Here is a 24,100-nt window from a genome sequence, read left to right as displayed (position 1 = left end):
ATTAACAGGGAATGGCTAATCAGAAAATGACAGAGCAGTCTTTTTTTTTTTTTTTTGCAGTCTTTTATATATATATATTTTAAACTAAATTTATTTACTTATTTATTTTTATTTTTGGCTGCGTTGGGTCTTTGTTGCTGCACGTGGGCTTTCTCTAGTTGCAGCGAGTGGGGGCTACTCTTCGTGGACGTGCGCGGGCTTCTCATTGGGTGGCTTCTCTTGTTGCAGAGCACGGGCTCTAGGCGCATGGGCTCTAGGCGCACAGGCTTCAGTAGTTGTAGCACTCGGGCTCAGTAGTTGTGGCTCGTGGGCTCTAGAGCGCAGGCCCAGTAGTTGTGGCGCACAGGCTTAGTTGCTCCGCGGCATGTGGGATCTTCCTGGAGCAGGGCTTGAACCCGTGTCCCCTGCATTGGCAGGTGGATTCTTAACCACTGCACCACCACGGAAGCCCTATATTTTTAAACATTAACTATCGATAGAAAAGTATGTTTGAATAATTTTAGCCTAGGATTTTATCGGCCACAGAATAAAAGATTTTATAAACTCTATTCTGTTTCATATTAAAGATATTTCACAAGATTTTGCCATTGCAAATCAATAAAACATGATAGAAAATTAAGACAAAACATCTCATAGTCCATTTTACATTAGAGGTGTCATTTGTCCACAGAATGTGCAAGTGAAGGGTCTGATTCTTTACTTAGAAAGGCTTTGGTACTCTCGGAAATTCTGTTCCATCAGTCAATTTATAATGAATCAAAACACTTGTGATCTGAATGGTGCCTAGGAACTAACTAATGAGCTGGGGAGAAATATCCTTTTCTAGGCTAGGACGTCATGAATTGATGTTTCAAGGAGGAGAATGCAAAAGTGACCTTCTCGCCTAGATCTTAGTCCTTACTCCAGAGAATCCTTTCATAATAACCTCTATACCACTGGGTCAAACCATGTTTCCCAAACAAACACACAGGGACTACCTGCCAACACTTGCCTTACCAGAAAGCACCATAGAATGTGTTGTGCATTTTGTTCGTTTGTTACTTCTTGAACAAAGATGGACAGCCACAGTGCCTCAAAGCAGAGTTCCAGAAAAAATATGTCAACAGAACCATAATAATTCTGAATAGGTGGTCTGCTCTAAAATGTGCTGGGATGTACTAGGAAACACAGCGTTATATTCTATCACGGGTTACCATAACTATCTAAAATTAGTTTCAAAACACAAACCTCTCTCTCATTGCTTGGAAGAGAATTTTTTTTTTCTGTTTAAATTAAAACAAACCTAAAGTGCTTAAATGTAGGAGAAAAGCCACATTCCCACAATACTGATTTATGATATATCGACATGAAGACAATCAGACTGTGATGAGTACAGCATTATTGTAACATTAGGTGCTGTACAGGCAATGCCTTAAATATTTTAGCTAAGCAGCTGAGTATCTGTTTTGCGACACCATATATAAACAAAAAGAACTGGGCATAACATTTCTTTAATCGCATAAACCATTCTAATGTAAACTTCTGCCTCCCTCCTCATAATATTTGGATTATTTCATTGTTCTACCTCCTATTCTTCCAAACATCTTCAGTCCAATGGAAAAACTACATATCATCTCCCTTGTTCTCTCTGCCTTCAGAAAAGCCTTCTGTATTAGTCTCACTATCAGCAGAAAAACCACTTACAGTAAGAAACCACTGAGCCAAACTCCAGGAACTGCAAATTGGCCACAAAATGGCAGGAGTTGACCTAAGGTTTCCCTTCAGATAATGAGGAAAGGGCTTGTTAACATAATTAATTATGCAAATCTGTAGCCAGAGACAGTTAATCACAGAGAAATACTTCAGGTCACTTTAAAATGCAACTTGAGACCTCTTAAGTTTTCTGCTAAGGGGTTCCATGATTATTTATACATTTGTGTAAAGTCCTTGTGGCTTCATATTTGCATTGCTAATTAATCTCTTTTATGATCTCTTCAAAACACTGGGATTTAAATAGAAAATGGGCAAATAGACCATTTGAGAAAGGAAAAACACAAATGGCCTAGAGAAAAAAGTTCTGTTTAACAAATTTTTTAACTACAAATTAAAATACAATATGATAGCATCTGTCAGTTGTTGAATCACAGATAATTGTAAGATAATGATATTCACAGCATAGACATGACATGAAAGACACTTTAATATCTTGATTCAGCATCAACCGGCAAAACCTTTCTTGAGGACAATTTGGCGGTACTTAATAAAAAACTTTAAAATTATATACCTATTGACCCATTTATTTCATTTCTAAGAAATATATCCTAAGAAAATAATCTGAAAAAGAAAAAAAAGTTCATAATAGTTTTTAATGGGAAGACATTAGGAAAATGATTACCCTATACTGCACATAAAATGGAAATAAATGCTGTCATCTAAGAAGTTTATTGGAAATTTTAATAACCTCACACCCATTAGGATGGCGATTCAAAAAAGAAACAAAACAGAAAATAAATATTGCAAGGATGTGCACTTTTGTTGGTGGGAATGTAAAATGGTAGAGCTGCTAGGGAAGAGAGAACTACCATATGATTCAGGCCCTGGGTATATCCCACCTCTGGGTATATATCCAAAAAAATTGAAACATGGTCTCAAAGTGATATTTTCACACCCATGTTCATAGCAGCATTATTAACAATAGCCAAAAGTTGGAAGCAATAAATAAATGTTTCAATTCTGATTTCCAATATGATTTGTATATTAAACAAATTTCGTTGGAGTCTTCAATATTATTATTAATAGGGTCAAAATGTCCTGAAATGGAAAAGTTTGAGAATGTGCTGGGCCAGACTATTTCACAACTCTGCAGGGGTAGGAATTAACTTGTAAAAAACACACAGTAATGGAATGGCTTTTATCTATAAGGAAGCAAATGGATTTTGTCTGGCAGAGATAAAACTGACTTATGTAAATGTATGAAAGAAAATATTACATTGTATAGCCCTTTAGGATATTAATCAGTTTTGTATCCACTAGCAAATTTATTCCAGCATTTCTGATTGTGGCTGTTTGGATGGATTGATAGACAGACAGACAGACATATATATGCTCTTCAAGTTCTCATTTGAACTGGTCTTGACAGCTTACTGATTCCTTCACTAATTAATAAGTTAAATAAAAATTGTTGACATGTTTATTTTATAATTGTGAGAATCTTACTTTTTAAACTCTTTGAAAATTATTCTTTTAACATTAACTATCTACAAACAGATCAGTTTCTGCATTACAGGCCATAAGACTAACCAAACCAGAGAGTTTAATAATTAATAACCTTCTAAAACAGAAAGCACCAGGCCCAGATGGGTTCACTGGTAAATTCTACCAAATATTTAATGAAAAAATTATACCAGTTCTCTACAATCTCTTTCAGAGGATATAAGCAGAGGGAATACTTCCTAACTCTTTTTATGAGACCGGCATTACACTAATAGCAAAACCAAAGATATTTTAAAAAAGATAACTACAGACCAATATTGCTCATGAACATAAATGCAAAAATCCTCAACAAAACATTAGCAGACTGAATCCAACATGTATAAAGAATTATACACCAAAAGGAAGTGGGATTTATCCCAGGTAAGCAAATCACATGATAATATCAACAGATGCAGGAAAAGTATTTGACAAAATTCAACACTCATGCATGATAAAAACTTGCAGTGAACGAGGGATAGGAGAACTTTCTCAACTTGGTAAAAACTACCTACAAAAAAACAGTCTGCAAGATATAAGGTTAATAATAAAAGTAAATTGCTTTCCTATATACCAAAAATGAAGGAGTGGAAAGTGAAATTAAAAACAACACTATTTACATTAGCATCCCAAAAATGAAATACTTAGGTATTCATGTACAAAAAATGTACACGATCTATATGGGGAAACTACAAAACTCTAGTGAATGAAATGAGAGAAGAATTAAATAAATGGAGAGATACTCCATGTTCATGGATAACACTCAATATTGTCAAGATGTCAGTTCTTCCCAACTTGCCACACCCATTTGTTTACATATTGTCTGTGGTTGCTTTTCCTACAATGATAGAGTTGAATAGTTGACAGGGTCAGCATGGCTTACAAAGCCTAAAGTATTTACTATCTGGCCTTTTACAGAAAAATTTTGTATGCCCCATTCTAAGTTATGCTCTTAACTAAGCTTTTACTTTTCTCAACCAAATACTACTTTTCCTCCAAAATAAAATTTAAACTAGACAGCCTCTTCTACTTTCCTTCAATGGCAGTCTTATAAAATTGTTCTCTTAAAACAATATTGTAACATGTTTCTAAATAGAATATTCCAATGGTTAGGATTTAAAATATACATCACCTTCTTTGAGGCCAAAGGACTTGTCTTTGGAGAGCCTACAGATATGAAATAACTAGCAAAGTCCTATTAAAGAAAAGCAGTTATTTCATGATCTTCACAATTTAAAAATCTGGTTATTCAATTAAGAAAATGGGAATACGAACATACATATCAGTAATTACCTTAAATGTAAATGGACTAAATGCTCCCACCAAAAGACACAGATTGGCTGAATGGATACAAAAACAAGACCCATATATTTGCTGTCTACAAGAGACCACTTCAGACACAGAGACACATACAGACTGAAAGTAAGGGGATGGAAAAAGATATGTCATGCAAATGGAAAGCAAAAGAAAGCTGGAGTAGCAATTCTCATATCAGGCAAACTAGACTTTAAAATAAAGACTATTAGAAGAGACAAAGAAGGACACTACATAATGATCAAGGGATCGATCCAAGGAGAAGATATAACAATTGTAAATATTTATGCACCCAACATTGGAGCACCTCAATACATAAGGCAAATACTAACAGCCATAAAAGGGGAAATCGACAGTAACAGATTCATAGTAGGGGACTTTAACACCCCACTTTCACCAATAGACAGATCATCCAAAATGAGAATAAATAAGGAAACACAAGCTTTAAATGATACATTAAACAAGATGGGCTTAATTGATATTTATAGGACATTCCATCCCAAAATAACAGAATACACATTTTTCTCAACTGCTCATGGAACATTCTCCAGGATAGATCATATCTTGGGTCACAAATCAAGCCTTGGTAAATTTAAGAAAATTGAAATTGTATCAAGTATCTTTTCTGACCACAACGCTATGAGACTAGATATCAATTACAGGAAAAGATCTGTAAAAAATACAAACACATGGAGGCTAAACAATACACTACTTAATAACGAAGTGATCACTGAAGAAATCAAAGAGGAAATCAAAAAATACCTAGAAACAAATGACAATGGAGACACGACGACCCAAAATCTATGGGATGCAGCAAAAGCAGTTCTAAGAGGGAAGTTTATAGCAATACAATCCTACCTTAAGAAACAGGAAACATCTCAAATAAACAACCTAACCTTGCACCTCAAGCAATTAGAGAAAGAAGAACAAAAAAACCCCAAAGTTAGCAGAAGGAAAGAAATCATAAAGATCAGATCAGAAATAAACGAAAAAGAAATGAAGGAAACGATAGCAAAGATCAATAAAACTAAAAGCTGGTTCTTTGAGAAGATAAACAAAATTGATAAACCATTAGCCAGACTCATCAAGATAAAAAGGGAGAAGACTCAAATCAATAGAATTAGAAATGAAAAAGGAGAAGTAACAACTGACCCTGCAGAAATACAAAAGATCATGAGAGATTACTACAAGCAACTCTATGCCAATAAAATGGACAACCTGGAAGAAATGGACAAATTCTTAGAAATGCACAACCTGCCAAGACTGAATCAGGAAGAAACAGAAAATATGAACAGACCAATCACAAGCACTGACATTGAAACTGTGATTAAAAATCTTCCAACAAACAAAAGCCCAGGACCAGATGGCTTCACAGGCGAATTCTATCATTTAGAGAAGAGCTAACACCTATCCTTCTCAAATTCTTCCAAAATATAGCAGAAGGAGGAACACTCCCAAACTCATTCTACGAGGCCACCGTCACCCTGATACCAAAACCAGACAAGGATGTCACAAAGAAAGAAAACTACGGGCCAATATCATTGATGAACACAGATGCAAAAATCCTCAACAAAATACTAGCAAACAGAATCCAACAGTACATTAAACGGATCATACACCATGATCAAGTTGGGTTTATCCCAGGAATGCAAGGATTCTTCAATATACGCAAATCAATCAACGTGATACACCATATTAACAAATTGAAGGAGAAAAACCACATGATCACCTCAATAGATGCAGAGAAAGCTTTCGACAAAATTCAACACCCATTTATGATAAAAACCCTGCAGAAAGTAGGCATAGAGGGAACTTTCCTCAACATAATAAAGGCCATATATGACAAACCCACAGCCAACGTCATCCTCAATGGTGAAAAACTGAAAGCATTTCCACTAAGATCAGGAACAAGACAAGGTTGCCCACTCTCACCACTCTTATTCAACATAGTTTTGGAAGTTTTAGCCACAGCAACCAGAGAAGAAAAGGAAATAAAAGGAATCCAAATTGGAAAAGAAGAAGTAAAGCTGTCACTGTTTGCAGATGACATGATACTCTACATAGAGAATCCTAAAGATGCTACCAGAAAACTACTAGAGCTAATCAATGAATTTGGTAAAGTAGCAGGATACAAAATTAATGCACAGAAATCTCTGGCATTCCTATACACTAAGGATGAAAAATCTGAAAGTGAAATCAAGAAAACACTTCCATTTACCATTGCAACAAAAAGAATAAAATATCTAGGAATAAAGCTACCTAAGGAGACAAAAGACCTGTATGCAGAAAATTATAAGACACTGATGAAGGAAATTAAAGATGATACAAATAGATGGAGAGATATACCATGTTCTTGGATTGGAAGAATCAACATTGTGAAAATGACTCTACTACCCAAAGCAATCTACAGATTCAGTGCAATCCCTATCAAACTACCACTGGCATTTTTCACAGAACTAGAACAAAAAATTTCACAATTTGTATGGAAACACCAAAGACCCCGAATAGCCAAAGCAATCTTGAGAACGAAAAACGGAGCTGGAGGAGTCAGGCTCCCTACTTCAGACTATACTACAAAGCTACAGTAATCAAGACAGTATGGTACTGGCACAAAAACAGAAAGATAGATCAATGGAACAGGATAGAAAGCCCAGAGATAAACCCATGCACATATGGTCACCTTACCTTTGATAAAGGAGGCAGGAATGTACAGTGGAGAAAAGACAGCCTCTTCAATAAGTGGTGCTGGGAAAATTGGACAGGTACATGTAAAGATTAGATTAGATCACTCCCTAACACCATACACAAAAATAAGCTCAGGGCTTCCCTGGTGGCGCAGCGGTTGAGAGTCCGCCTGCCTATGCAGGGGACACAGGTTCGTGCCCTGGTCTGGGAAGATCCCACATGCCGCGGAGCGGCTGGGCCCGTGAGCCATGGCCGCTGAGCCTGTGTGTCCAGAGCCTGTGCTCCACAACGGGAGAGGCCACAACAGTGAGAGGCCCACGTACAGGAAAAAACAAAAAAAAAAAATGCTCAAAATGGATTAAAGACCTAAATGTAAGGCCAGAAACTACCAAACTCTTAGAGGAAAAAATGGGCAGAACACTCTATGACATACATCACAGCAAGATCCTTTTTGACCCACCTCCAAGAGAAATGGAAATAAAAGCAAAAATAAACAAATGGGACCTAATGAAACTTCAAAGCTTTTGCACAGCAAAGGAAACCATAAACAAGATGAAAAGACAACCCTCAGAATGGGAGAAAATATTTGCAAATGAAGCAACTGACAAAGGATTCATCTCCAAAATTTATAAGCAGCTCATGCAGCTCAATAACAAAAAAACAAACAACCCAATCCAAAAATGGGCAGAAGACCTAAATAGATATTTCTCCAAAGAAGATATACAGACTGCCAACAAACACATGAAAGAATGCTCATCATCATTAATCATTAGAGAAATGCAAATCAAAACTACAATGAGATATCATCTCACACCAGTCAGAACGGCCATCATCAAAAAATCTAGAAACAGTAAATGCTGGAGAGGGTGTGGAGAAAAGGGAACCCTCTTGCACTGTTGGTGGGAATGTAAATTGATACAGCCACTATGGAGAACAGTATGGAGGTTCCTTAAAAAACTAAAACTAAAAGTACCATATGCCCCAGCAATCCCACTACTGGGCATATACCCTGAGAAAACCATAATTCAAAAAGAGTCATGTACCACAATGTTCATTGCAGCTCTATTTACAATAGCCCAGAGATGGAAACAACCTAAGTGTCCATCATTGGATGAATGGATAAAGAAGATGTGGCACATATATACAATGGAATATTACTCAGCCATAAAAAGAAATGAAATTGAGCTATTTGTAATGAGGTGGATAGACCTAGAGTCTGTCATACAGAGTGAAGTAAGTCAGAAAGAGAAAGACAAATACGGTATGCTAACACATATATATGGAATTTAAGGAAAAAAATGTCATGAAGAACCTAGGGGTTAGACAGGAATAAAGACTTGAGGATATGGGGAGGGGAAAGGTAAGCTGTGACAAAGTGAGAGAGAGGCATGGACATATATACACTACCAAATGTAAGGTAGATAGCTAGTGGGAAGCAGCCACATAGCACAGGGAGATCAGTTCGGTGCTTTGTGATCGCCTGGAGGGGTGGGATAGGGAGGGTGGGAGGGAGGGAGACGCAAGAGGGAAGAGATATGGGAACATATGTATATGTATAACTGATTCACTTTGTTATAAAGTAGAAACTAACACACCATTGTAAAGCAATTATACTCCAATAAAGATGTAAAAATAATAATAAAATAAATAAAAAAAATAAAAATCTGGTTATTTTCCAAAACTAACACTGAAATACCTTCCTCCTCAAAAAAAAATTTTTTTTCCTTTTATGGAAGCTAAAACTCTACTTAACAAAAACACTTAGGCTGAAGGACTAAACAAATCCAAGTATCACTTAATGAATCTGTATATGGTATATTTTTCACAAGAATTTAAACTGCACTAATTCACTCACTTTAAGTATATAATAACACTTAGACTGCTCTCAATAACAGGAATCTGAAAAACCTAACATACTTGCTCTACTCCCAAATATATGTCTAAATATCTATACACACATGTATCTAGCAAACTATATCTACACATTCTGTTTACCAAATAAGCTTTTCTACCTCTAGTGACCAGATAGGTCCATGGCATCAATTACTTTCATCTTAACAAATTTAAAGGAAAAAGGGGAAACAGAGATATTGTACCATGAGGGCCAGACTGAAGGAAATGTTATAGGACAAATAATCCAGTTCTTTTCACAAGTAAGTTGCAAGGAAAAATACTACATGGGATTTAAAGAGGCTTAACGGACATTTAAAAAAAAATTCAGTGTATGAACCTTATTGGAATTCTCAGTTGAACACTTTTTAAAAAATCAACAGTAAATTTGAAGATTGATGAAATGTTTGGTAATTTTAAAGAAATAATACAGTGCTCGCTTTGGCAGCACGTATACTAAAATTGGAACGATACAGAGAAGATTAGCATGGCCCCTGTGCAAGAATGACACGCAAGTTCGTGAAGCGTTCCATATTTTTAAATGGCTGTGCAGTTTTCTAGGCATCTATTTTAAAGATTATAACTTCACTTTATCACAATCAAACTTCTCAGACATACTTAGAACTATTTGTGGATATTCTTTTCTGTTTAATTTGTATGTGTTCATTCGTGTAGTAGTGCTACAATGTTTGAATTGTAGTGGCTTTATAGTAAGTTATATAGCTGCATGCTAATTAACAGATACTCAACTTCTAATAAAATGTATTACTTGTAAAAAAAAGAAATAATACAAATTATTTTAGGTATGATAATAGCATTTCAGTTATGTTTTTAAAGAGAGTCCTGATTTTTTTGGACATAAACTAAACACTAAAATATTTACAGATGAGATTATAAAATGTCTCGAATTTACTTCAGAATAAGCCCAGAGTTGATGGAAAGTAGCTGGCAGAAGAAATGAAAGATCAGTCATGAACTGATAACTGGTGAGGCTGTGGGTATATGGAGGATTCTCATATTAGCTATATTAGTCATTCTATGTGTTTGTGTGTAGGAACTTTTAATAACAAAAATTTTTTTTAATCTTCATTTTCACTCTACTTGAAAAAAGAAAAGCAGGAATGGAAAGCAATAAATCTGAGGGGGAGGTATCTTAAAAAGACAGAGGGCGTCCTGAAGCATACTTGTGAAGTGTCATCCATTTGGGGATTTTGGATTTTTCACCTTAATAATCATCAGCAGTATATTAGCATAATTTCTGTTATCTGGTATGAAAGGCAGAACTTTAAATGATGCCCCATAACCTTCTGAGGGTGAGTGGAACCTATGAATATGATGAGCTATCGCTCTTGTGATTATGTTATATTATATGGTCAAAGGGAGATTATCTTGGGTGGGCCTGACCAAATCTGATGAGACCTTAAAATCACCCACTTCTCTGGCTGATTGAAGAAGAAGAAATCAAACATCCTAGAAGAAACTAAACATCCTTGTGTGAACTTCCAGTGTAGGCCCAGGTGGCATAAAATGTAGGTTGCCCCAGGAGCTAAAAGCAGTCTCTGGCCAACAGCTAGGTGTATTCAGTCCTATAGTCACAAGGAAATAAATTCTGCCAACAACCAGAGAGCTTGGAGGAATCCTCTGAACCCCAGAGGAGAACTGCAGCCTTGGCTGACCCGTGAGTTTTGCCCTGGAGACACCCTGAGCAGAGAGCCTAGCCACAGCATGCCCAGACTCCTGACCTGGTGGTGTTTTAAGCCGCTAAATTTGTGGTAATTCATTATGCAGCAATAAAACTAATGTGTCTGGAAAAGCACCTTATACCCAAATAGTACCTCAAAGTCTACCTCTACACGAGTTTATGATCCCAGTGGCACCAAGTGAGTAGCTAAACATTCAGCAACTTAACATTTAATGCAGTATTTCTCAAAGGATCATGAATCCAAATTTGAGAAACCTTGAGCTACATAATCCCTTATAAATGAAATATTCTTTGTCCAACACACACGGTTAGCTTTACAGGCAAGATTATATACCTGAGTGCTTTTTACAGTGTGAAGTCTTCTACAGGAGAAAAATCCTGCAAAATAATCAAATGGAGCAAGTTTAAAGCAAATTGTGACTAAGCCAAACATATCACCAAAACCTTAGCTTATCATCACATCAGGTATAAAACAGTGCAAAGCTTTCTATCCTTTAATGCCCTAGCTCACAATTAGGAGGTATGAGAAGAATATGAGCCTGATTCCATTACAACAAAATTCCATTATAACAAAGTTTCCCATGGCTCAGGTGGTCCTGAGGAATTATCACAACTACACTTTGTCCATGTTATACATCTATTTATTTAACGAAAACATTGAGACGTACATGAAGAAAAGAAATAGAAAAGTAAGTCAAAGATATTATCCCCAAGGTCTAAAATTCTGTTTCCAAGGTTTTACTTAGTCTGATTCTTTTTAGCCTTCTTTTTTGGGGGGGGAATAACAGCTTTGTTTCAACATAATTCATACACCATAAAATTCATTCATTTAAAATGTATAGTTTAGGGGGTTTTAGTGTACTTACAAACTGGTAACCATTATAAGTAATTTTAGAACATTTTCATCATCCTTAAAAAAAAAAAAAAAACCCGTATTCTGCTTTTTTTTGTTTTTAGCTGTCATTCTTTCTTTAACACCATGTCATACTAACAAATTTTTCTCTAGTACTAGAAAACACTGGCCATCTGAGACTCAAAATCAGCATTTAGGGGAGAAAAGAGCTGAGGGTAAAAGATTTGATCTGCAGGAATAACAGATATTGGAACAATTGATTTGGGATTGTAGAGCATTGCTTCCTATAAGTGATGCTGGGAACATTCCTTTGAAAACGTGGACATGATCCAAATAAGCAAAACATGAAATTACTTGCCAGTGAAAAGCAAAGAATCTTTCACTGGGGAGAGTCTTCACCTATTGCACAATGTAATTTATTTATTTCAGAAGCTGAAGACAGAGGATAATCTGACCTTTATTTAGTAAAACAAGAGTTCTATATTCCAAAGGGAAAAATCTGGAATTTAAAACAGCATTCTGATATGCTCACACCCAGTATCAAAACATTCTTCACCTGCCAAGTGAATAAACAAATGATGCTTTAAGGTGTCACTTCCATAGCTTATGAGATAGTCCATAAAATGCTCAATATAATATTTTCCCCTTAACTTAGTTATTCACTTGCCTCTGATATGCCTGATAAAAATTTGGATCTAATCTGATTATTCTAAGTAAAATCCAAGTAAACGGAGCCATCTTATTGTGTTTCCCACCTTTGGTAGTTATAACTCGAGACTTTGAAATCCTCCATGATGGCCCATGGCATAGGCCAAGTTAGGAAGTTTGCAACAAACAAATCTGCCTCATGTTTATGAAGCCAGAGATGAGTCTGATCGGAAACTCACTCTGAGTGACAAGGCAAGTTTGAGTGCTGCCAAAGCCCCAGTTTTTGAGTCAAGTTTTACAGACATTCTTTTTTGAGGGAGAGAATAAAAGGGGGACATCAGTCTGCTGCTAATCCTTTTCAGAGTTCTTCCCTCACTGCTGATTTGAGATAAACTGTCATTTTTAAAGGCAAATGCCTTTTTCTTTTTTTTTAAGCATTTTGGCGTTTGATAATAACAACAGAGATGATCTTTTCTTTCCCCAAAGCCTCATCTTCTTTATCCACAGATAACTTTACTGACCTACCAACACAGGCTATGGGCTTCAAAGTTGTTTTCCCGCTAGCGCTGGTGGGCTTGCCCTGACCCAGCGTCAGTGTCTCACAGAGTCCCCTGTTGTGACCAAGGACATGTCCTTAAACTATGCCTGGCCTCCCAGGCAGTGGTCATGGAAACATGGAGAAGTGACCCTGAAGAGTCTAATCCAGTGACCTTCACTTTGCTCTAACCAACTACCCAAATAAATAAAAACAGCAGGATCGCTTGGTCTCCCAGATGAATTCCAATTTACCCCTAAATATCCAAGCCTGGCCCAATGTTTAAAATTCCCAGGCCATCCAAAATCTGTCACCTGGCTTTCAACTGGGCCCAATTTTGCTCTCCAGGGGACATTTGGCAATGTCTGGAGACATTTTGGTTGTCACAGCTGGGGGAAACTTCGCTACTAGCATCTAGAGGGTAGAGGCCCGGGATGCTAATGAATTTCATACATGCACAGCACAATCCCCAACAACAAAGAACCATCCCACCTAAAATGCCTAAAATGCTGAGACTGAGAAACCCTGGATTGGGTCATTTGCCAGCCCAGTGCTGGATAAGCGTTTGAAGAGACTCTTATTGCAATTTAATTTAGTTTAAAACGGGGATTGAAAACTCAAATGCCTTCAAGGGCCAAGGAGGTAAAGAAATATCACATAAACAAAGTGGCTGTGTATGAGGCACTAGGGTGCTGTGAGGTCAGTGACAAATTAGAGTGTAAATGCTCAATAAAACCATTCCCTTTTTAAAAATAACACTGTGTTGGCCAAATAAAACATGACTGTTGGCTACACCCATCCTGTGTGGCAATGGTGGTAATCAAATTCTGGTTTAAAGAGATGATCAATTTAAAGAGAACTGGATGGTCACGCAAAGACACCATCTAGCCTCATCCCTTACTTATATCCTACGGAATTTCCTAAGCCCCAGGACTGGAGAACGTGACTAGAAGCTGTTTAGTTAAGGAGATTAGAGATCAGATCTTGAGGGTTTAGCTCCAGCCAAGAACAGGGTCTCAGAAACCTTGCGCTAAGAGCAGAGACCAATGTTGGAAATTCTGAAGGGGAAAAAATAGAGTTCCTCCACACTGATCTCCATTCTAGGGAAACTCAGTGGACATTACATCAACGTTACACAGCACCATATAAGTGAGGTCATTATGTTAAGATGAAACCATTCTCATAAAATTTTAGAATTTTCACATTGTTTCACAGATGAGGAAACAGAGGCCCAGGAAAGTTTAAAGGAACGGCCAAGATCACCCAAATCTAAACCTAAAATCAAATGGTGTTTCTTTTTCCTCTGTGCAATTGCCAAGCAGCAACCAAAAGGCGAAGGGATTTTATTCAGGGTGTCAAACATTCGTGTCTCAACTCTCGACCAACATAAGTAAGTTATACGTAGATGTTAAACTTACTCAGCATCATCCCCTTTCCCTGTCAGAAAAATCATTAATCCATTTGCCCCAAGTCATTGTTTTAGGATCTCTTTTTCATACAACAGAAAAATTTAAAGCAGGTTAAATATGTCCAGCCCTCCTTTCAGATTAAGCTGGAGAGAGGAAAGCCAAGTCAGCAACCGGAGCACAAGGAGAAGGAAGCCCCAATCTGAACATCCCCGTGTGGACACATACTTTCTGTTGGAGGAATTCCTGACCTGTATAAACAAAGGCAATCCAGAGGGAAACAAATGATAAGATAAGTGAAACCCAATAACTCCCTCTGTCCTCCCTTCCACCTACTTCCCCCAACTTGTTCCATCAGAAAAACAATCTGAGCTTGGGAGAATTAAAATGTAAGCCATCAAAAAAAAAAAAAAAAAAAAAAAAAAATGTAAGCCATCCCCTCTCTGCTGCCACACAGCTCCCTATTCTAAGTCGGAGGTTAAGGGGGAAGACCATTTGTAAGGTCGGTGAGTGTGGCTCCCCTGGTATGGAACCTGGCCACAGGGTACCACGGTCTCCCTTTGCCCACAGACAGGTTCCTGGCAAGGAAGTAGGTCACTGGTCCTTCAGACTCAAATTGCAATCCAAGGAGTATAGTAGGAAAAGGTGGGGTATGGAAGAAAGGTACCTTCCGTCACAGGAAAAGAAAAGAAATTGGGTCAAACCAAAAATTTTATATACTTAAAAAAAAATTTTTTTTTACTCACTTCCTTAGCATAAAATATGAAGCAAGGCAGTCTCTTGCCATGGTTCCTGGAACTGTAGTTGGAAGTGTCACCTACTCATTGAGTGTCAAGCCCTAAATGGGTCACAGAAGTTTTCTAGTCCAATCTAATCTCTATTTTTGATTTAAAAAATACAAAAATATAATAACATGCCTTTCATTTAACCTTCTGAGGACATAATGAAGTCTTAGCTATCAGCTTCAATTCCAGCAAGATTCATTCCACACCCTCTCTGACTTTTACTCTGAATGACCATTGAGTGCTGAGCAGGGAGGGGGGTGTGGGGAGGAGAACCTCTAATGCAAACTAGATTGCCACACACAAACAGAATGGGAAACAAACAGAAATGTTGTTTCTTTTGCCACCATCATCCTAACTCAAATAGCCACCGCTAACATGGGGTAACTGTGGCAGCATTTTTTTTTTAATTCCTAAATCATTTACCTTGGCCAAAACCATGACATTTTCTATATTCAAAATTTCACCAACTTTCAAGAGTAGAGAATGCAGCAATGACCTTTAAATGGTTTGATTTGTCCGTTTCATTTCCTTTAACTTTTTACAATAAGTTTTGTAGTAAATTCTCAGGATTTAGAAGGGTCCCTAGCCTAACCCTCTTGTCACAGAACTGTAGTTTCTAACTTAATTCGTGTCTAGACATTTCACTGCTCAGTTTTACCAAATCTCTATGAATCAAATACAAGTTTAAGCCTAGACACATGTGAACAATCTAACTCACCTGGTGAATGATGTTGGGCACGATCCTTCACTCTTCTTCCAGGGTGCAAATCTGCAGAATTTTATGGGAGAAGAGTGAAGCCCAGAATGGGCACCAAAACACACACTAATGACTGTGGTCACACCCCCAAGAAAGGGAAGGAAAAGACCAAGGCTGTGTTTTAGGAAGCTGCCCCTAGTCCTGACCCACACTCTTCACAGGAGGACACCTGTCAGAAGCATAAACATAGTTCCTAGGCAAACTGCTGGTGAAGCCCTACCTCTAACTTATAGGGTCTGAAAAAACTAAGACCCTCATCAGTTCATTTTATAATATGGCACCATCTTTTGCCCTTAGTGATGATGGCTATGCACTGATATATCCACAGGATCTATCCTCCACTGTCTAGTGTCCTTTGTGACCAAGAGCATGATGAGTTAAACAACAACAAAAAAAAGAGTTACTAGAATTACAGGTGCAGTTGGTGACTCCAAGACAAGGCAAAGCTAACCCATGCCCTTGACCTGGTTTGTACGTCACTAACAAACTGAGCTTAGCCAATAAGCCAGAATATAAGAACTCATCTCAAAAAACAAAAGATGGGCATCTGTATTGCCCAGACAATGCCCAAAGATCGGATCTAGGCTATCTACACTTGGAAGTCTAAATTCAGACAGTCCATCAGATGGGCAATGTTTGCCAATCGTACAGAAGGTATTTTTTTCAGAAATGAAGAGGACAAAGACCAGTTTAATACGTGTCCCTAATTGTGTGCCTGGCAGAAGTACAAGGAACCTTCAACTCCGATCCTGGTGCAATTTATAGAACAGAATGAGCTCAGGTTATTACTAAAGGTGAATGACATACTTAGGAAATGTAACAAGACGAATTTAAAAAAGGTTCTGAAACTAATGTCTGTTAAATGAATATTACGTTTGAGCAGCCTAAGGGCTAACAAGTCTCTTGTTTTCATTTTCCTTTCCTGGCAATATGCTGTTAGGGCATAACTTTCCTATTATTTCTCTAAATGACACAGTTTGTGTTTTATTCAATTGTCTTCATTAAATATTGTCAAAGTGGCACAATATCCAGTGTTAAGCCAAAAGTAAAAGATCTATTGTAAGTCAGGAAATCACACCAACTACACTGGAAATTGAACTTGCTTGCCTAGTTTTCCACATTTAATTCACAATAGTGGCTATGGTTTAAAAGAACTGCAATTGTGTATTTGGTGCCAAATTTGCTCCACTGTAAAAGTAAGTCTCTCTTCTAAGGTGAGTGAGGAAAAAGCTTATTTTAATGTGTAAGGATACCCAGTATTAGATTACGTGTTTGACTACTACTCAAGTTTTCATTTTCTTTTCAAAAGAGCTTTCACAATTTATGTTAAAAGACAACAGGGAGTTGGGAAGCTAAAAAGTTATGGGAGTCTTAACTCTCAAGACAGGCTTCTGTGGCCCTGTTCTGGGTGAGAAGGGCTTTCTTCAGATAAGGGATTCAACCTACTGAAAAGTTATCTCAGTTAACAAGAGGGTCTAATGCTGGACAAACTCCACATAGATTCAGAGATGGCATTTAAGAGCATTTCCTTTTTCGAATAATTTGCCCATCATTCACAAAGCAAAAGGGAGGGAGTTCAAAAATTCTTAACATTCAAATAAACAAATGCAACATTTTAAATCTCATACAACATTTTCTGTTCCAGAAAATCAGACTCTAAGAAATCATTAAGTGAAAAAGCAGTTTTACTCTTAATCAACCCAGCACTTGTTGACCTAGCACTGTTTCAGAATCAAGAGACACAAAGGAAGTTGTGATTCCCCCAACTCAATGGAGAGAAAAGAATAACATATAGGAAAACCAGGGGCAAGGCAATAGTGGGGGGTGTAAAGAACTGGAAGCCTGGGTCCCTAACAGGGTCTGCCAGTTACCAGCTGTGTGACCTGAGCTCGGTGAGTTCCTTTAGTTCTTCGTGCCTCAGTTTCCTCAGCTGTAAAATAGTGATAACAGTACCTACCTCATGCAGCTGTGGAGAAGTCTATAGTTAAGCTCATGTAAAGTATTAGGAAAGGCCTGACCCAAGTTTAGCACCTCACATCCCTTGACTGTTAGTATCACATTAGGTATGAGTGTTCGTTTGCATGGTCAGGCTGAGGGCGCTAAGGAGCAAGGAGCCAGGCGTGGTGGCGAAAGCGGAGGGACAGGCAGGGAAGGCTTCCCAGAAGCTATGGCACTCAAGCTGGATCTGAGAGCACAAGGAGAATTCAGATGCTCAGAAGAGTGCTCATTCCAGATGAGGGGAGCCATTACTGCAGAAAGTCACAGAAAGGGGTAAAAACCAGGTGTGCTTAAACATCAGCAGGGAAAATAAGCTCACCAAGGCTGAGGGTATATTTGGTAACCTCAGATTAATGGATTAATGGGCAGGGGAGGGGGGGTGCTCAGGCTCTGTGTGCTTGTTGCTATGCTCCTAGGACTTAACATTTAAATCACTTTTAGATATGTGTACTATGCAAACTCACTCTGAAATGCTCATTTCTCTGTTTTTGGAACAGTGGAAAGGATGCCAGAAAATACAAAGGTAAATGTTTTTTTTTTTGCTGTGGAAATAGTCTGCTCAAGTGGAATGTAGGTCACCAAAATCAACTTGCATCTCATCGTCATCTGTCCCTCTTTCAGTGGAGGCAATAAGTGGTAGCCTGAAGGAAGGGGGAGGAGTGGCACTTCAGATCCATCCTTCAATTCCAATCTCTATCAGCCACTCAGCCACTCCAAGCACAAGCCTCAACAGAGGTATCCTAGGACAGCCCCAGCCTGCCCCCCACCCAGCCCTGCCAATCTACAGAAAAAGCCCTACTTACCAAGTTCTGAAATATTACCTGTGCTAGCAGTTGCCTCTAAACCAAACTCTCAGGGAAACCACTATCATCTGATGCGGTAAGTGTTTAAGATATACATTCACTTAAAAGATTCCTTCCATTACCAAGTTAGAAATTATGGTGCCAAAATAAGTGACAGTAGTCCACATTCCTTGTCCAAAGAAGAAAAATCACAAAACAGAAGAATTTTCATTTTGACTGGTGCCCCCTCTAGAGACTCAACTAGTTTGCTAACCTAAGTTGGCAAAGTTGCTTTGTTTCCTGAAATGTAAGGATAGACTTAACACTTGGAAATACCAGGAGCATGACACGAAGCCAGGGAGGGCCCCACAGAAGTTACAGGCTCTGTGATTATTTCCTGAGCCAAACACCTAAGGCTCTCAGTGGTACCAAACTTTGTTGGAAAAGCTTGTTTCCCCTGATCCAACAGCTGTAAGTTTTTAAGTAATTTAACAGAAGACCTCAAGATTCTCAAGCCAAAGCCACTCTTTATACTATCCCCCAAATATTTACAAAGTGAAACACTTTCAGTCTTAACTATGTTTTGTTTGTAAACACCTTATTTGTTCTGATGACCACAGTATCAACACTAAAAGCAGCCTTTTAAACAAAGTAGCTCAAATAAAACCACACGCAGACACACAAATTCTTAACACCCAGAGGCATGTCCACAAAGCAAGAAAGCCAGGGTTCAAATTCCTTGGCACCTTTTCACTGAGCTCCTGTAAGCACCACCCAAGGACGTGACCCACTGCACCCTCTTTACTATCACACCTCCTCACTAATTTACACTTCGGAAAACCCACAGAATGCAACTTACTGCATGATAACTGAATGCTACAAATATTGGACAAATGTCTTTTACCCTGTTCCCCTCTCACATCAGCCAGCCTGAACAACTTACCCCTGTTTATAGAACAACCCCACCCCAAATGAGAGAGCTATTGCCCACTCTTCTACCCACATGGTGCCTCTGGGGCCACTGGCAGCCTGGCAAAAGTCTCTAGGTATCTTGGCCTTGGTCTCTCTCTCCCTGTTCCCTTGTCATTTACCTCCTGGGAAAGTTATCTGGGCCAAGGACAGTACAACAGAGAGAAATCTAGAAATGTCTGGTTTGGGGTAATAAGAATTGTATAAAGAATTAATTATAGGGGGAAAAAGTCTCTGTGAGTGAATATATTCCAAAAGCAAATAGTTACAATTTGACTATTTCAAATACATGGAAGGCCGTTTATACCTCGTCACATGCTACACAGGAGTTTTGATTTACGCTGAGATGAAACTGCTTGACAGAAAACTAAGAGGAATATTACAACTGATGACAAAACTATCAGTGGAAAGAATATAGATCTTGGATCTCCAATCATGGTTCTAGTAGTCAGTAGTGATTCAACAAATATTTATAAAATACCTACCAATGGCCAAACACTGCTTTAAATGCTGGATAGACAGGGGTAGACAAGACAAAGACTGCTCTCAAAGACCTTCACGGAGTGGGAAAAACCCACACACACTGGAATTATTATCAGAATTATAGGGAGTCGGAAGTAAGGAGATAACTGAAGGAGATTTCAGTCAGTGCTAACTTCTATGACAAAAATTGTGAGTGAAATTTCTGATCCTGTTTCCTCGTGGGGATGTAACCACCTACTTAAAACAAGATGATGAATGTCAACCGCCTGGCACACAGCAACCCCAAGCATTTACCTGCACACGAATGTACACGCATAGATGCTAGCAGATATACACCTTCCCCCCTTAACTGCAATGTCTGTGATTTTCCACTTTGGTATCAAATGAAAGCAGAAGGTAGGCAAAATGTTTGCATAATTGCATTACTCTTAATGCAATTAAATTACAAATAACTGCATTCAACAAGAATCTATAAAAAGTCAAAATCTAAACAATTCTACAATAAAAGGATAAAAAGAAGTCCAGATACTGGGATAATAGTAGTAGTAGAACTAATATTATAAATACTAATACAGCTGCCTTGCCCACTTTGAGGGATTACCATGAAAAGTCGGGCTATTTTGCCATACAAGTAAGGCTCAGAGATATTAGCCCAATAACAGTGTCAGAAGCTGGGCTTAAACTCTCATCTTCAGATTTCTTTAAGAAAAATAAAAGACAATGAACAACTCCTTCTTAGAGTCACAAGATTTTATACCGAAAATCAACTTTAGGAAAACTGCTGTGCCCCTCTTCCCACATCACCAACGACTGAGGTCCCCAGAGGCAGAGGGTTCACCCCAGAATGGGGAACCCAGTAATGACAGAGCGAGAGCAGGACCCAGGCTTCCTAGATCCCAACCCTCTCAAGGATCTGCAACCTCTAGACGGGTCTTTAGATTTCATGAGAACCACAAGGGATAGCCGTGACTTCCAGAATTCAATTTCAGTTATTACTTGTCCCTAAAAACTTCCAGTGAATTGCACCTCGGGCAAATTGAGGACCTTTACTGGTGGCCAGGGCGCTCTCTTCACACATAACAGAGGAGAACTCCCTCCTGGAGAAAGCTGCCTACAGCACTATAATATACGTTATTAGGAAAATCTATGTTTTCATTTTCTTGAAATGAGAGATCAGCCTGAAAGGAGAGAGATCTTTTGATTGTAATTTTCAGAGTTTGCCTCAGTACAAAGGCTCTTAACAGCTTTTTCTGGGGAGGGAGGTGGAGAGACCAGGTATGGGGACGCGACAGGGAAGGGGGTCCAAAAATTGTGTCCAAGCTATTTACAAGAGAATGGAGAGAGCCCGGGGCTGTGAAACCGGTGACTAGGAGAGAACAGCTGGGCCCAGGGAGAGCATCTAACCACACCTACTGGCCACGCCCTCCCAGCTGCCCGCAGAGCCACACTGAATTGAAACAGCAGTGGGAGCAGTTAAGATTCCGACGGCAGGAGTCGCCATGGCAACGGGATTCATCTTGCAGGCAAACCCCACTACAATTCACTAGGTCCTTCTCGAGCCTCAAGAAACTACCAACTCAAGAGGAGCAAAACGGTCACGGGTGGCATTTACTCTTGATGCTCTCCTGCGGGTGAAGATGGGAGGCGGGGTGGGGAACGGGGGTTGAAGTGTATTCTATTCCTGGGTCCCCTAAAATATTTTATGGGCGCAAGAGACAGACCACTCCAATCGCAGGCTGCGATTAACTTGAGAACAGAGCCTTTAGCATGGGTTTGATGAACAAGTAAGAGAAAGGATAAGAGTGCTAGGGAAAGGAAATCCAGAGGACTTTATAGAGTTCTCGGGCGCCGCGCACGTCTCCAAGCGGATCACAAGCAGTTGGATTTTCACCACCAGCTGGGAAAAGCGATTACCCAGCTCTCCTGCCCCGCTGCGAGTCGTATCGCTAGATTATTCGACACTCCCTACCGCTTTACCACGTCCCAGCCCAGCGCTCCGAGCAGATGCTTTGTCCCAGCTCAGGTGTTCTTTGTCGAGGGAGCCATCAGTGCAAGGGGCACCAAGATGCGCCCTACCCAGAGGGACGGGAGGCGGGAGCGCTCTTTGGCGCCTCGAACCCGGTCCGCAGGCTGCGCAGCCGCCCCTCGCTGCTGTCCGCCAACACCCCTCACTCCTTCCGCAAGGCGGCTTTCCCTCCTCTTTCTGGTTTGAGACCTTTAGCTTCCAACTTTGCCTTAATTACAGTCACTCCATCCCTTTCGAATGAGTCTTGAGGTGAGGGTGCCCGGGATGGTGGGGGTTCTGCTGGGACGCGAACGAGTAAACGAGTCCCTCCTCTTCGGTCTACACCTCCGAGTCTACCAAGCCTGCCTCGGGATTGTCCCTCCCGGAGCCTCCCGGACCAGCAGCTCCCGACAGCAGCAGTGCCCTCAGCACTCAGCCAAGGCCACGACCCCCAGCGCCCCAGCCCCGGGGTGTCAGCAGCAAGGCGGCGAGTGGTACCCTGCCGGCTCTCTTGGCATCCGAGCACCTCAGAAAGAAAGAAGGGAGGCACCCCCGTCCTCGGGGGCGCCTTCCCCCGGTCTCGCCTTGCTTTGCACCGCGCTTGCAGCCATTTTCCCAAACCCTGCTTGGCAGCCGGGAACTGTCTAGGTTCTGTTCCCACCCAGACTCAACCTGAAGGACGGGTTTAATATTTACCTACTGGCCCCGGAGCTCCGGGGAGGCAGCGGGAGGGCGCGCCGCTAACCCAGCACCGGGCCCGAAGAAGCACGCCCACCCCCGCGCCACCTCCTGGTGCCACTTAATGAAGGAGTGCGGCGGGCGACGCGGAACGTCCCCCTTACCTGAGCAGCCCCCGCATGCTGAAAAGGCGGCTCTGCGCTCCGGGTACAATGGGATCCGGTTAAACAGTTTCCTTCACAGCCTCTCGTAGGTTACCAACTCGCAGGTGACATCACCCTCTCCTCGCCTGATAGGATACAATGCGGCGCTCACTGCGCATGTACTCCCGGGCAGGGCCCGCACACTCCTGGGAGTTGTAGTTCACATTCCACAAGCAGAGCCTGGGTAGCTACGCTACTGAGGGTGTTGAAACTACACTTCCCGACGCATTCCTGGGCCTCTTCATCCCCGCCCCAGCCCCGCCCCCACCGCGACCCGCCCCCTCCCCGCCCTCCAGCCTTGCTGTGTTAGTGTTGGTCTTTCAAAAACCGAGCTGCGGACTCAGCGGGCGGGCGTGGGGGCAAGCACCCTTCGGTCATGCCCTTTGACTTGACCTCCACTCGGTCCCATGCGGGCTCTGAGGGACCAGAGGGGTCCGGGGCTAGTGTGCACCAGCCAGGCAGCTCTGACCAACCGGGCTCTGCTGGCCCCAGCTGGAAAGAGAAGATGAAGCCTTTCATTGCCTTCCCTACGCGTAGCAACTAATTAATAGGATGCATTGGTTTTATGGGTTAAATACGGTCCTGGAATTCCCCCACGTCCCGGAGGATGAGGGACGCCGACTCCGAAGGAGAGGAATCCCCCTTTGCCCCACTTGGTCCAAATTACCCTTCTGTCTTCTCTTTCCTTCTCCCATTTAATGGAGTCAGGGTGACCAGCCAGAACTCGGAGAATAGCTTAGTCGGCTGAGCTGACCGAATAACGGAGGGTGTCACTAATAAAAATGCAGTGTAACAGACTAGATAGTTGCCTCAACCCTCCGTCCGGGAGCCAGCTGCTGCTGCAGAGATAATACTATCGCGCAGCCATGCTTTTGTTCTTCCCTGCAGCAGACTTCCCGCTCTCATGGCTCTCAACTCCCAGGAAGACAACATCCTTGCCTAAAGTTTTAATAAATGACGTATATGTATACATGTACTTTTAAATCCACAACACCCTCCTCTCAATTTACATACCTCACTCTCACTCAAGTTTTTTAAATGACCTAAACCAAAAAACACTGTGCTGTTCAAGAAGAGCTGTGATAGTAATACACCTAAATGTTTAAAGGTAAGCAAAAGGTGTGTAGCAGAATTCTGAACCTTCAGGAAAATTTTATTTTTAATATGTAAAAATTTTGC

At 40.3% G+C, this 24,100-nt stretch overlaps 1 protein-coding gene and 1 non-coding gene across 5 annotated transcripts in view; one reads left to right on the top strand and one right to left on the bottom strand.

The window, feature by feature from the left end:
• Window positions 1-23,026, bottom strand: part of DAAM1 (dishevelled associated activator of morphogenesis 1) — a 179,479-nt gene extending 156,453 nt beyond the window's left edge. For 3 of the 4 annotated variants that reach the window (XM_033404675.2, XM_033404674.2, XM_004279297.4), the window contains exon 1: window positions 22,883-23,026. The gene's annotated coding sequence lies outside the window, so the exon portion shown is untranslated. Of the gene's footprint in view, window positions 1-22,736 lie in introns of all 4 variants that reach the window. The other variant, XM_033404673.2, reaches the window with a different exon arrangement.
• LOC117196414 (U6 spliceosomal RNA) lies at window positions 9,550-9,656 on the top strand. The gene has a single exon (XR_004476582.1). It is a non-coding gene; the product is annotated as a U6 spliceosomal RNA (small nuclear RNA).
• Window positions 23,027-24,100: the final 1,074 nt, after the last annotated feature.

Source organism: Orcinus orca, chromosome 2 (assembly GCF_937001465.1).
Source record: "Orcinus orca chromosome 2, mOrcOrc1.1, whole genome shotgun sequence".
Taxonomy (NCBI): Eukaryota; Metazoa; Chordata; class Mammalia; order Artiodactyla; family Delphinidae; genus Orcinus; species Orcinus orca.
This window is presented reverse-complemented; position numbering and strand designations above follow the sequence as displayed.